Here is a 16282-nt window from a genome sequence, read left to right as displayed (position 1 = left end):
GTTTATCAACTGACAATAAAATATTATTTTGTAATTTGTGTCAGTGTGCAGTATCATCTACACAAAAGTTCCTGGTGCAACAACACATTACAACTAGTAAACATCAGGCCAACAAACAACTAAATTCCAAGCAGAGACAATTGTTTTTAACACAACCAACAACATCGAATGTAAGATCTGAGTTTAACATCGACCTGTGCCGTTCTCTCATCTCTGCTGATATTCCTCTCTACAAACTAAAGAATAAGGTCTTCAGGGAATTCCTTGAAAAATATACTCAACATACAATCCCGGATGAGTCAACACTTAGGAAGACGTATGCTCCATCCATCTACGATGAGACAATACAGAAGATAAGAGATGAAATTAAAGATAGTTCAATTTGGGTTTCCATTGATGAGACTCCCGACAAAGAAGGTAGACTTGTTGGTAATGTAGTTATCGGTTTGTTAAGTGAACAATATTCTGAACGAATTCTTTTACATTGTGATGTTCTAGAAAAGTGCAATAACAAAACTATAGTTAAACTGTTCAACGAAGCTATGGGTATCCTGTGGCCAAAGGGTATTATGTACGATAATGTGTTATTCTTTATTAGCGATGCTGCCCCTTATATGGTCAAAGCTGGACAAGCATTATCTGTTGTATATCCTAAATTGACTCATTTTACTTGTGTGGCGCATGCATTTCATCGTGTGGCAGAAGTGGTCAGAGACAATTTCCCTAAAGTAGATTTGTTGATTTCATCAGTGAAAAAAGTATTTCTCAAAGCTCCCAGTAGAGTTAACGTGTTGAAAGAAATGTACCCTGAAATTCCATTGCCACCAAAGCCAATTTTAACTAGATGGGGTACATGGCTAGAAGCAGTTGAATATTATGCCGAACATATAGACTCTATTAACAATGTTCTCCTTGCATTGGACTCTGAAGATGCAGTCTCAATTGATACTGCGAAAACAGTTACCTGTGACATAAGTGTGAAGAATGACTTAGCTCACATTCAGCATACATTTTCATGCATCATAAAAACGCTCAAAAGTCTCCAAAATAGGCACCTTTCACTATCTGAAAGTTTTGAAATTATAAATAGTACTGTGGAACAACTGAATCGTGGTAGAGGTAAAGTTGCAGATGCAGTAAGAGCTAAGGTGGACACTGTACTTTCAAAAAACCCTGGATATGAAGAACTACAAAAGGTTGTTGCTGTGATGAGTGGTGAATCAACAGTGAAGATTAACTTGGACTTATCCCCAGCAGACATTGTGAAATTGAATTATGTACCAGTTACTTCTTGTGACGTCGAACGCTCTTTTAGTCAGTATAAATCTATCCTCAGAGACAATAGAAGAAGATTCACTTTTCAGCACTTGAAAGAAATGTTTGTAACCTATTGTTATGGTAACAGACAATAAAAATTGTGTTTTGTTGAAACTACATTGGAAGATAAGGTACGTCCATTATATTTTTTGTTTAGTTTGATTAAAATGTACCAATATTTAACGTACATAGTCATTTTTTTATAATTTTAAGTCCATATTTAATTCCATATTTTGGTAAAAATCCATATTTAATTCCATATTTTGGTAAAAATAACTACATATATATTTACATATTTCATATATTTTTAGTCCATATAAATCCGTTCCCTGTTGATTACTGTTTTGTTTCATTTATTGTATTCCATATATCTTACATCAGCATTCTAACTTTGAGATGTGGAACAAGTCAAAATTTATACAAAATTATACGTAGACCTAGGTACTCTACATAGCAAGCAGATTCTTTCAAATTACGAGCAGAAATAATTCATAAATACTTCAGTATGCATAAATTTAATTAATTCTGTTCTGAACTTTTTTGATCCCTCAAAGCTTTAAGATAATTAGGCAGTTCATTGAGACTAACAGACGGTAGATGGAGGTCTTATTAATATCCTGTATTAGAATTGTGAATGTTTAAAATTGTAATAAATGTATTTTCATTTTTAATATAAAAACTCACCAAGGAAAGAATGTAAACACAAGATAAAATCAATATTTCTAAGTTTGGAAAACATTTATAAATGGTATCCTTTTACATAAACTGCACATATTATCCTAAGAACTTTCTTTTGTAAATCAAATAGGACTATATGTGTAGGATCAGATTAGTTGCCTCAGAATATTAATCCATGTGTCATTATAGAATGATAGCTTGCATAGTATGCTGTTATATCGCCAATAGAAAATAAGAATTTTAATGCATATCAGACAGGGCTCAGTTTATCTGTACATGGACCTATATTCTATATTTGTTTTCCAGTAAAAGTGATTATCCAATTCCAAATAAGGGAGCGTTGTGCTTATAGATTCTTTGAATAATTTCCATTTAATCTATGTTGTAGGAAAACTGAGCACTATTAATGTACTAGATTTGATTGCAATGGCTTTATCAATATTAAGTGCTAGTTCATTAGCTCTAAAACATTCATTCATTATATTTAACTGTATTATAAGGTATTATAAACTGATGACAATATTTACGTCTAATTAAGATATTCACAGTTGTACCATCTGCAAATATTACGTCAAATAAATTATTTATGATTGAGGCAGAATCATTAATATAAACTACAAATAATAATGTACCTAAAATTAATCCCTGGGGAACTCCATATTTATTATTAATAAATTATAAATAACACATGACTACTGCTGTTACTACTGCTAGCACTACTACTACTACTAGTACTACTACTACTACTACTGCTACTACTGATGCTGCTGCCACTACTGCTTCTACTATTACTTTGAATTGTTCGTCGAAATATAAGCCAGAAGCAATCTTTTCTAAGTGTCACTGTTAGTTTATTCATGTTGCCTAGTTGGATTACCCTCAATTGCAACTTTTCTAAGATTTATAGAAGTGTTTTGAATAAACCATAAAAGTTACGAAGGTATTTACATAATTCCTAACCATATTTCGGGTTGATCTTATTTATTTCCTCCTTTCTACTTTCAAGACTTGGATCAACCATCCGCCTATATGTTGAACATGTTATTATATCCGTTTCTCTTTCTGTAATACGGAGTACCCTCTATCTTCTCCCATATTTTATAATGAAGAATATATTCTATAAATAAAATTGTGTTTATCCACAGATCTATTTTTATTTTACTTCCTCGTATATTGATATATTTTAGCCTACTTGATTCTTCAATGATGGGTTCTTGTGTGTCTCAGAATTATTCCAAAACATGAAAGGAACAAACGCATGTGTGTTTCTTATAACTTACTTGTATCCATTGTTCTTTTTATAGAAACTGAGTAATATCGATTTAATTGATAAAATGACCCATGTGATTTCTGTGACATTTGCCCCAAATTTGTTAAGCTTTACTTTATTAATGATGCTTATAAGTTTTAAACCTTTGAAAGGATATTTCCTTAACGGACAGAAATTGTGATTTAATAGTCGGCTATATATCAAGACATTGAAAATGCATTACAACTGAATCAAGAGTTTTGAGAGATTGAGATGTGCTTCACACTTGCTACGGAAGAAACAAACTCGTCTTCTAGGATCTGCAGTTTCTTACTTTGTGCTGATGACAAAACTTATTTGGACTATCTGCTTTCTTGATAGTGCGTAAGCTAGATGTTACTCTCGGGCTTCCGTTGAAGGCCACGTCTGGTGAAAATGGTCTCCTGACGATTCATTTTGTTGCGACTTTCTGTAGAGGCAGCGTGAACCTACCTTCTAACTACAGTATGGTTAGGCCTCAGAGTGCCATTTCACAAGAAGCGCTTTTCTCCTTATTACTCTGGAGACCAGTATCAAATATGGCTGTAGAAGTCTTTGTTTACATTGCATAGAATGTTAAAAATGTATGGAAAGTTACCGTCATACACATTTGAGACACAAAATTGTTGATTATGCGAATTGATAACAGTATAAGTTTCTATGTACTCGTAATTTATTTGCTTTCTTAAACAAACTCTAAAAGCACTTATTCAATTTATTAATAACCATAGACGTAAGTCATATAATTATCATATGTAACTTAAGTCGCAACATTAACGAAATGCCTTCGAAAGCGTCGTCTTTCCAAGCTGGAGATCAAATTGTAATTAAAATAGCTAAAATTGACTCAGTGATAGGTAATGGAAAACTAGCACGTGTAGTTTTCAAGAGTTTCTCATTTTCATAAAATCTTTCAATAACGTCCCCATAGTCCACAATAATATATTCCTCGGCTTAAATAAAAATATTCATCATATTGTGCTGTACCATCATCTTCTCAAGAGAATAAACCTATCGGATTTATACCAGAGGTTCCATTCCTGAAATTTTTGTAGACGCTTAAATTTTTCTTTCAACGTTTCAGTATAAATTAAGGAATATTAAGACATTGTTGTATGATGCTGCAAAAATTAATTTTGATATTTCCATAAAAATAACCTAAAAGTGACTCAATTGTAGACAACTGGGCGTATAAACAAAAGGATCCGGGTTCAAATCCCGTTCGATCCAGTCTGAATTTGTAACTAGTGTTGGGCAAGCCAGTAGTCAAGGCAACATAGGGCTTTTCTCTGGGCTATCCGGTTCCCCTGTAATATACCAACAATTCTTTCTCGTCATTATTATTATTATTATTATTATTATTATTATTATTATTATTATTATTATTATTATTACGAGTGCAACGTAGAATCATCGCCTTTAGTCTGTCACAAACTACATGGTAAATATAAATTAATATCTATCTTTCAGATTTTTAGAAGAAATATACTGCTCAAAAATGAGCGGAACAGGTTTTTTGTCTGCTGTAAATTCTTGGTATAAGGCAATAGCTGTGCTGTAATGATATCACCATCTGCGTTAACATCTTTTCTATTCCGGAAATACGACATTTGGTTTTCAATTTGATTACAGTCCAAGGAAACCGAATAATATTCCATTAATGCTGAAAACTTATATGAATTAATTAGATCTTCTCCGTTTGACTTTGGCCGTTTTAGAACATATCGGAGGCTATGATCATTTTTGTGATCAAATTCGTATATTATTGCAAAGGAACTACAAAATGTTTGATATCAGAGAAGTTAAAATCGCTCCCTCATTCAGCGGGGGTGAACTTTTCATCAGACTGCTAATGACCTCTTTACCCTGTGTCAGTTGTGTATAGAGTTGTCAAACTTTAAAGGGAGTCAGGGCAGTCCAAAAGAAGAAGCAGGCAAGGACGTAAAGGAAAGACATGTGGAAATCAATAACGTCCCCATAGTCCACAATAATATATTCCTCGGCTTAAATAAAAATATTCATCATATTGTACAGTAGTGGCAAAACAAACCGGACCGACCCTTGTAGCTGATTTCAGAGCCTTGTTCACTCAGAGCACGATAGACTGGGAAATAAGACTTTCGTGGTTCGAATTCTGCCTGGGAAGGAAACTTTTTTTGTTCCTTATTCAAATTTATTCCCAATACTTTTCGATTGCAGCGATATTTTCTACTTAATGAACTTATTATTCCCAGAACATGAATTTTACCAACAATCGAAAAGTATTGGGAATAAATTTGAATAAGGAACAAATAAAGTTTCCTTCGCAGGCAGGATTCGAACCTTGAAAGTCTTAGTTACCAGTCATCGTGCTCTGGAGTGAACAAGGCCCTGAAATCAGCTGCAAGGGTCGGTCCTGCTTTTTTGCCACAACTGTACATACACTGTTCGTAACCTGCAAAACGACCTCAGGTTAGTATATGGAATAGCAGTAAGTGACAGGAATAGATTGTGGAAAGTTAATTTGAGAGCTCGGGGACCTATACGTGCCCCTCATTTGGAGGTTCACCACAAGCGAGCAAAGTTAAGATTCCCCCCAAAACATATAAATTGGCAACTTCGACATTGGAGGCAAGTACTGTTGAAAGACGAATCAAGGCTCTCCCTGAATTCCTGTGATTGACGATTATGCGTCTGGAGACATCGTGGAGAGTGTCTCGATGAACCTAACATTCTTGAACTTGACCGGTTTGATGGGGGCTCAATTATAATGGTCTGGGCCGGCATCAGCTTAGAAACGAAAACTGCCCTGACCGTCGTTCCCGGATAAATGCAATTGGTTATGTTGAGAATATATTGCGACAACGTATTCTGCCTGTAATAGAGCGTATGCGTGCTGGATTTGTGGTGATGTATGACAATGCGAGAGCCCACGTTCCGTCGTCTCCATAAACTTTTTGAACTGTAATGGATTGGCCAACCATTAGTCCAGATTTAAATCCTATTGAACACGTATGGGGAATTGCTTGAAAGACGTATCCGTAGGCGCCACCGAAGCCCGCAGAATCTCAAAGAGTGGATGAATGCACTCCAAGCAGTGTTGCAAATTCAGCGGTTTTGTCGCTAGATTTAGCGTTTTTCGATGTTAGTTTAGCGGGTAAAATTTATGAAATTTATATTGCTGATATAGGAATTTAGCGGGTATTTTTAGCACTCATAGCAGCAAAATAAGCTAATTTTACATTGACAATATAGCAATTTAGCGGTTTCTGCACGGCTTCATAGCGGGTTTTTAAGAATATAATTGGCAACACTGACTCCAAGTTAACATTCGGCAGCTTGTGAGAAGCATGAGTCGTAGATGGCAAACAGTAATTCATGCTCGTGGAGGCCACACGAGATACTAAATTCACGTGCAGATCGTGGGGACTCATGATTGTTAGAATAAAGAATCAGATTTTTCACTTAGTTTTGTGCAGTATTGAGTAAGATGACCATTGTTGACCACAACTTGATTGCAAATGGCCATGGAAAGTAATTTGTTATACAATATAGTGTCTAAAGTTCATGCTGTACTAAAGACACGTTTTCATTGTTCAATAAAAATTAATTTCAAATCTTGTTTCGCTAATTTGTTTGGGCAGTATATATTTCGATTTTTGTACATTGAATCAGTAGAGACGGAGTATTATAACATAGTAAAATTAAAATAGGGTGAATAAATTCGAGTAAATAAAGAGTAGAACTGTATGTCACGTCTTAGTCTAACAAGTAGTTCTATTATTATAAATTTTAAAAGCAAATTTACCATATCTCAATTTGCAATATATTTTAACGAATACAAAACTTATGTGTAAGTTCGCAATAATAGTTCTTTTTTCATTCGTACATTGCTTTGAACTTAAGACAATGTATTTTAATTCTTGAGTCGTTTAGTCAACTGTCCGAAGACAGGTCTGAACCTTCACAGGTGAGGCAACTAGACCAGGAGATAATGAGGTAGAGTGGTCAGTTCCTTTCCCCCCTCTTTAATGCGCAATGTTCTGAAATTGTTACAAAGTGAAGTACAACGAGGTGTAGCTTTTAATGTATAGAATCTAAAAAAAAAAAAAAATGTTATAAATCTGGCTAATATTACTCCATGGAATATATAAATATTTATCCGGTCGTATGAAACTTAACACAATTATTTAAATCAGCCGAAATATAACCATACATACTTAGTGAGTGGGAATTAAAATGCTGAATACATTTCCGAAAAATTTTCCCTTTTAAATCATGTAAATATTTAATTTGAAATATATTATTATCTAATTGTGTCTCAACAGGTAGTTTACCAGCAACAGGTGTTTCAGTTTACAGCTGAATGGTCTCTTTGGAACAGGACTGTTGCCTAGCAACAGATATGGTAAGGGAAGGATCCCTTAGTGACAGTCAGTGTATATTGAATGTCATGGTCCACCATTATTGGTTGGTGAATAATACAATGGCAGTAATTGCGTGTGTTGTCAACAGTTATGTATATACTCGTACAATAGGTCCGAATGAAGCTAAATATTTAAAATACATACATGAGTATAATTTATTGTTTTAATGTATTTGAAAGTAAGGATTTCAATTATTGCTATAAAATGACAGAGGTGACATATATTGATTTAAGTTATTTATTAACTGAATGTGACATATAAATGACGTCATAAACCACACAGGCTGATTGACTAAATCACCGAAGTGGCTGTCCATACGTCTACTTTGAATGAATTCAAAGTATTTGCCATGTTTTAATTGTCTGCACCGTAATATGAGTAGTCTTCAAAAGAGAATCTCACATCTAAGTTAATTTTTGGTATACAGAATAGAATAGAATATTTTAGAAGCGAATATTTTATTTTCATTGCCAGAGTTAAGGCCATAAAGCCTTCTCTTCCTCTCGAACAGCCTTAATCAATACAATGGGGATAATATTTAAATTATGAATATTTACAATACACTAAAATTTCGACAGCAATATAATGAGTTAAAGTTTAAAGACTGGTACAAATTTATTTAATTTGAGAAAAAAGTCTATAGACCTACGAAAAAGTAATTACTTATTTAATCAGTTAATATAATTCAATTTAATCAGTAATATCACAGCTATTTACACAATATAAAATGACAAATTAACTTATAAGTTTTCGTCTCTATATGCCTCCGATATATCATTGTTTGTCGTTAATGATGTTCTAATTTATTGTTTTAATTATACAGTACATGCACCTTCCTCTTGAATGCAGCCTATAAAATATATGCTTTTATAATTCAGTAAAAATTACAGTTAATACCTGCCAGAATATGTTACAGAAAACGAACAAGCCACCGGCGTAGTTCGGTCGGCTAAGGCGCTTGTCTGCCCATCCGAAGTTGGCTCGGGCGTGGGTTCGAATCCCGCTCGGATTGATTATATGGTTGGGTCTTTTCCGAGGGTTTTTCTAACCGTAAGGCGAATGTCAGGTAATCTATGGCGCATCCTCGCCATCATTTTGCAAGATACCATCTATCATCAATCCCACCGACGCTAAATAACTTACTAGTTGAAAATGCGTCGTTAAATAACCAACTCAAAGAAATTAACAATACGGATTTATAAATTAATATCTTCGATAGATAGGTTATTCTTAGTTAAGCAGCTAATTGAGAAGAGAGGAGAATTTAATTTATATTTATATTATGATATTTTTAGATTTTAAAAAGGCTTACGATAGGGTCAACAGAGAGAAATTGTGGAATATACTAAATTATTAATACACTACCGGGTATTTTAATAAATGCATTTGAGTCATTATATGACAGCACTGTTTTAGAAAATTATAACTCTCTCTTTAACAAGGGTGTGGTCTTTTTCTTATCCTCTATGACATGTACATGAATAGAGGTGTACAAAAACAGAACAACCCGAAATGTATAAAGCAAGGTATTTATAAATAAATAAATAAATAGTATTATATTCGTAGAAGATCAAATATTAAGAGATGGAAGATCGCATTCAAGAAAATGTAAAGAATTAAATGTAATACAGCAAAACTACAGTATGAAAATATCTGTGAATAATACTGAGGTTTTGGCCGTGAAAAGTAAATGTAATAAAAGAACCAAATTCTGTAAAATGATCATGTTATTGAACTGACTAAATCTTTTAAATATTTGAGATGCCAAATATATATTTATTCTTTGGATACTGATTTGGAAAACAATAAGCCTATCTACAGAAAAGTATAACTCTATAAATGGCTTTTTGAAGACAATTGGGGGAAAATATCTGCAGTGCTTGGGAAAAGAGACACAAGTCAGTTTCCACAAACGTTTTTCGATAATTTATTGACAACTTACGGAACATCTGCTCGCTTGTAAAAAAACACGTAAGTATTTCTCCCATTACAATAATTCATATAGGAAAAAATCAACTCGACATAAGCCAGTGTAAGTTGTCAATAAATTATCAAAACAGTCTGTGGAAACTGACTTATGTTACTTTTCTCAAGCACTGCAGATATGATGAAATAGACCTACCTACACTTAAGACTACATAGGGTAATCTATTAGTAAAACCTGATTTTTATATGGAAATGAGACGAACAGTTCCCAGAAATGGAATGAGACGACTCTTGGTCGTCGAAAGTTCAAGTTCTACAGCGCGGTTCACACGGTATCGAATTATCCAGGAAGACATCTGATCGTGCATGCGTAGGCCTATTTTCATCCTACTCCAAAGTACACACCAGTGCAAAATGTTATCAGTTGTCTATCTATTTCTGATGTAGGCGTTTTTTTACGTACTTGATTGTTTACCTTTTATGAAAGTTTGAAATATACCGTGTAACACAAAAGTCATTGGCCAAAGTGCGAGAAGAATATCAAATTTTTAAATGACAAATGTAGATCCACGGCTAAAACAGCATGGAATATTGTAAGGACCACGACTAAGACAACAAGGACCACGACAAGAACAAAGATCAGGACCACGATAACATATAACAAGAAACACGACAAACACCACGACAAGGATTATGATAAATACCACGATACGATAAGGATTACAATAACCAGAACTACGAAAACGACTATTAGAAAGACAACAAAGAACACGATAAGGATAAAGATCAGGACCACGATAATACACTCGATAAAGAACTTTACAATGACAATAAGCTTAATGATAAGGACCATGGAGGAAACAAGGACTGCTCTAACGGCTGCAATAAAGACAAGGAATACAATAAGAATTACGACTTGGACCGCGATAAGCACCATGACAACGATCACATTAAGGACCACGACATGGAGAATGATCAGTACCACGATAAAAATCACGTATAGGACCACGAAAGGACAATAATAACCAAGAAAGATCCATGAAAAAAAAACGAAAGAATCACGAAAAAATCGCGGTAAGGGCTATGATGACAATGAGCACGACAAAGACAAAGCAAAGACAAGGACCACGCTAAGGATGACGATATGGGTCACGAAAAGCACTTTGATAGGGATTACTATAAGGAACACGACAATGATCACAAAGAGGACTATGATAGAGATCACAAGGATCACGACTGCGGTAAGAAATTTGAGAATGACAAGGACCATAATAAGGATAAAGACAAGGACCACGATGGGGATCATGACATGGGACACGACAAGTACGACGAGAATGATGATGAAAGGAACTACGACATTGGGCCATGATAAGAATCACATGGAACTGGATTTCAATAAGAGCTATGAGATTGACAAAGACCACTATAGGACCACGACAATAACAAAGACAATGACCACAATAAAGATCCCAACTTGGACGACAAAGACCACGAGAATGATCACGATAGAGGCCATGTAATGGGTAACGATAAGCATCACGATAAGAACCATGATAGAGACCAAGAATGCGATAAGGACAATGACAAAGACAACAAATACCTCATAAGGACTATTATAAAAGTAGCAAGGAAGACGATAAGGACTATTACAATGCTAACAAAGACCACGATAGAGACGACTAAGATCACGACAAGGGACATTTCAAAGACAACAAGGACCACGACAAAAACAATAAGGATCACGATAAGGACCATGACAAGGAAAACAAGGACTAATAAGGACAAGGGCCACGATAATAATTACGAAATGGACCACGATTAGGACACATTTTACGATAAGGGTCAAGACATGAACCACAATAAGAACCAAGACCATGCTAAGGACCAATACTACTATAAGGACCATAACAAAGACAACACGTACCACGATAAGGATCATGATAAAGCCAACAAGGAGAAGGGCCATTGCAGTGACAAGGATCATGTTTTGGACCACAACAAAGACAACAAGGACCACGATAAGAAACATGACAAAGACAACAGTGACCGCGATAAGGACCGTGGCAAAGACAACTAGGGTCATTATGAACCGTATTCATAGACATTCTTAGCGCGGGTTTCCGGTGGATGATCAGCGAACTAACGTTTTTCGTATTCATAAACCAGTGTTAGCGATATGATATGATATGAATCCTGTACAAGTAACCAGTCGATAGCCGGGGCTAGTTTAGCACGCTCGTAACGCGGGCTAGCGAAATGTCTATGAATAGCACCCTTTAAGATCTACGGCAATGATCACGATAAGAATCAAAGTACCAAGACACGGATCATGACAAGGACCACGACAAGGACCATGATTCACGTCGTTATAATTAGGCCTATTGTGGTTCTTGTCGTTCACCTTGTCGTAGTTCTTATCATGGTCTTTGTTTTCTTTGTCATGGCCATTATATTCATCCTTGTTGTCTTTGTCATGGTTCTTACTGTGATCCTTGTCTTTGTCATGGTCCTTGTCGCGAAGATTGTTGTCTTTATTGTGGTGTTTATCATAGTCCTTATTTTCATTGTCAGGATCGTTATCGTTGTCTTGTTCATTATTGTGATCCTTATCGTGGTTCATTTCGTGGTCCTTATCGTGATCTTTGTTCTGGTGCTTGTCGCACCCCATATTGTGATCCTTGTGGTCGTCCTCTTATTTGTACTTGTCATGGTCCTTGTTGTTTTTATCATGCTCCTACAATTGTCATTTCAAATTATAATTTTTCCCCCTTTGGGAAGTCACTATTGTTTCAACGGCAGATAATGTCATCCTCAAGGCGGGGTCTTAAGATGCTATACGGCAGCCTGACCGATCACAGATGTGCTCAGGATATTTTCTATCGAGCGTCATGTAACTAATTTTGAGGTGAGCTATACTATAGTAGAGGAGGCAAGACCTGTCCTGTGACCTTTTCATGTGCCGTGACAATATTACCAATGGGTACAGAAGGGGAAGATAGATGAATTTTCGTGTCACTAGATTCGTATAATATTAACCTTTATGAAACAAATTCTCTTTCTATTAGCTCATTCTTTACCCTGTCACACAGCCCATATGTCATATCTCGGCTCCTCATCTATATAGTATAAACATTTGTACAATTGTAATCTTACAAAATTGTGACTTATTCCAAATCATAATGCTTCAATGCTAATATAAGATCTATAGAATATAGTAAATGAAATGAAAAAATTTGATTCAAAGCTTTCACAAGTCGCATGTTCCCCTTTTGGAACGTCTTCGTAAATGGCCTGGACTATAATATTCCTTGCCAGTATTTTGAATGGAAACCTGCCTCCGGTGAGACTAAAAAGCTGGATAAATGTCTGACTCTCCATCTTGTGTCGGTGGCTGATACTGTTAATATTTAAATGTAGTTATTTATAATCAATTTCATAATGCTTGCTAAAACATTTTACATTTTCAATTTCAGTAAATGTTAGATTTTAATATATGTGTATGTCCATGTATTATAAATAAATGGTGTAATTTCATTCATTAAATTAACATTTATAATATTACAATTTTTAATTATGTGTTTTCTGTGATAATTAATATAATCTCAGGACTGTAAAACACTATGTCAACGTTATTCAGACAAAAAGAAATCGTTGGTATAGACTAACAATCGAACCAGCTCTCTTCTGCACAATGTGCAGAAGACTTTGCGTCTAAGCTATTGAGACGAAACGAAAGTTTTTATTTCTACGCGAAGTGTGGATCTAGTCATGAAGGTCCAAATATCGATTTAACTCCACGATTTATGTATTATTTTTCTATTATTTGCGTCATATTACCATCTTTTTTGCAGTTTTGAAGGGCATTTGGGAATGATGATTGCAAGAAACCAAATAGTTTGAATTAAATAACTCAAATATTCGTTATCGTGTGTATCAGTACTCTGGTCTCCGATCATGCGCGGTGTCCCCAAAAAAGGAATGAAATTTTTTACACATTTATTGGGAATAAATATAATAGATCAAATTAATCTGTAAATTCTTACATTTTCAAAATAAAGAAATATAATTACATTTAGGAGATTTTATTCTTTGCTGTATCACTATTAAGTTATTTAATAGAACATAAATCTGAAAATCGATAAATATGTCACATAGGAGTTATTGCTGGAACAACAACGATATACCATTTGGAAAGCGGGATTTCGGACAGTGGAGAATATGGAGCTGTCAATTTGCATCATAATTTTATTTTGACTTCGGAACAGGACGCTTACGGAATTCTTGTTTGAGAATTATTTTATTTTATTTTCATGAACTGTTATTCAAAATAAATAGATGTAGACAAAAAGACCTTTCTTCGGTAGTTGTCTTACGCTCACCAAATACTATGCCTATAATAATAATAATAATAATAATAATAATAATAATAATAATAATAATAATAATAATAATAATATTTTAATAATATAATATATTATTATCATCATCATCATCATTAATGAATGAGAGGGACTGGCTTCTGTTATCTGCTTTATTTGGGCTTTAAATGATTCACAACGAAAAGTAAAAATTTTGTGTGAGAGAGAGAGAGTGTGTGTGTGCGTGTGCGCGTGCGCGTGTGCGTGTGCATTAAACTTTTTTTTTAAATATATATAAAAAAACTCCTCAAATTAATGTAATTACTTGCTGTGGATAATTATTCAACGGTCTCATTTTTCTGTTTATTATACATAATGCGCACAAAATTAAAGAAATCATCTAAAGATTTTTTAAATTGTAACGGCATTGTGTGCTTTTATTTGAAATTTATATACTCTATTAATTTCATTTTTTTTTCCTTTTCTCTTCTTGCTTTCCTTCCTTTCTTTATTTGTCCATTTTACCTTCTTTTGTGTTACCGAATTACAATCCATTGCGGTATATAGGAGTGTAATACCAATAATTTTGGACCAACATTTGACAGGCACACATTTGAGGCATCACTGGTCGTGTGGTCAGCACAACAGAAAACAGTACTTGAGAAGAGACATCAACTCAGTCCGTGGACTGAAGTTAAATCTCTCCCATTGTCCTTGTTGGGAACCGACTTTTAACTTGTTACATATCACGTGTATTATTCCCTGATGAATTGACTTATAAAAATTTAATATAAACAAGATTAGACCAATACTTGTTGATTGACTCGTAAACATTGAATAAGAAAAGGATTAGACCAATATTTGGGGGGGAAAATGTTGATTTACTCATAAACATTCAATATGAACAAGATTAGATCTACAATTTTGGAGAAAAATTTGTTGATTGATTAAGTAAACATTGAATATAAACAAGATTAGACCTACCCTACATTTTTTTTGGAGGAAACTTTGTAGATTGATTAATTAAACATTGAATATGAACAAGGTAGACCAATTTTAGGGAGAAAACGTTGTTGAATTGACTCATAAACATTGAATATGAACAAAATTAAATCAATATTTTGGGAGGAAACTCTGTTGAATTGTCACATAGACATTCATTCTGAACAAGGTTAGACCAGTTTTGGGAGGAAACTTTATTGAATTGACTCATAAATATTGAATATGAACAATGTAAGACCAATATTTTGGGAGGAAACTCATAAACATTGAATCTGAACAACGTTGGATCAATTTTGGGAGGAAAGGTTGTTGAACTGACTCATAAAAATTGAATATGAACCAGAATAGACCAATATATTTGGAGGATTCTCTGTTGAATCAACTTATAATCACTGAATATGAACAAGGTTTGACCAATTCTGAGGGGAATATTTGTTGAATTGACCATATATGAACAAGATTAGACCAATATTTTGGGAGGAAACTCTGTTGAATTGACTCATTAACACTGAATATTAACAAGATTAGACCAGTATTTTGGGAGGAAATTCGGTACACAGAAAAAGAACAAACAGTAAGAAGACGTGTCCAAAGCAAAGTTTTTGAACAAAGTATAAGTATGTTTCAATTAATAAGAAACATAAAACAACATTGTTTAATATCCTTTTTAGTCTTTTTCTCAGAAATGAATGTGATATATTTAAACGTTTTTGTTAAACTTTATAGATATAGGAATAATTATTGCTATTATTTCTTCATTAGTTTTACAGCGTAGGCTATTCCAAAATTACCGAATGTATATATTAACACGTAGTTTCTCGTCCCATGGTGAATTAATCCACCGTTAAGACAAACTATTTTAAGAAAGCTGAGAGCCCATCTAACTTTGAGAGAACAAAGCTACTCAAAGACGTTTAAGCGGAACTTCAAGTACTGTCTGCAAGTCTTAATAACCCATCAACCTCGAAATAGTGCTTTTGTATTAGAGCTAATTACATTTCCGTAATAGTGATTTTCTCTCCCATTCTTGTGAGTGCGGCTGTACAAATGGTAACCCGAGAGAGTGTTGCTGCACTAATTAGTAGAGCCGCCATGTCTCCCTGTTCTGGCTCGGTTGGAATGTTTACTCGTGATAATGACATGAGCGTCGTGTGAGACAACTCTTACTTCTACGATAACACCTCTCATTAGCTAAGGGCTCAGGTTTCCTCTAACGCTGATTTTAACAGATACTCTCCTCGAGAAAGCCATTAAAGTATGCTCATATGTACACTAGGAATGCACAGACTAGCAATAAAAATATAACT

Source organism: Periplaneta americana, chromosome 4 (genome assembly GCF_040183065.1).
Source record: "Periplaneta americana isolate PAMFEO1 chromosome 4, P.americana_PAMFEO1_priV1, whole genome shotgun sequence".
NCBI classification, from domain to species: domain Eukaryota; kingdom Metazoa; phylum Arthropoda; class Insecta; order Blattodea; family Blattidae; genus Periplaneta; species Periplaneta americana.
This window is presented reverse-complemented; position numbering follows the sequence as displayed.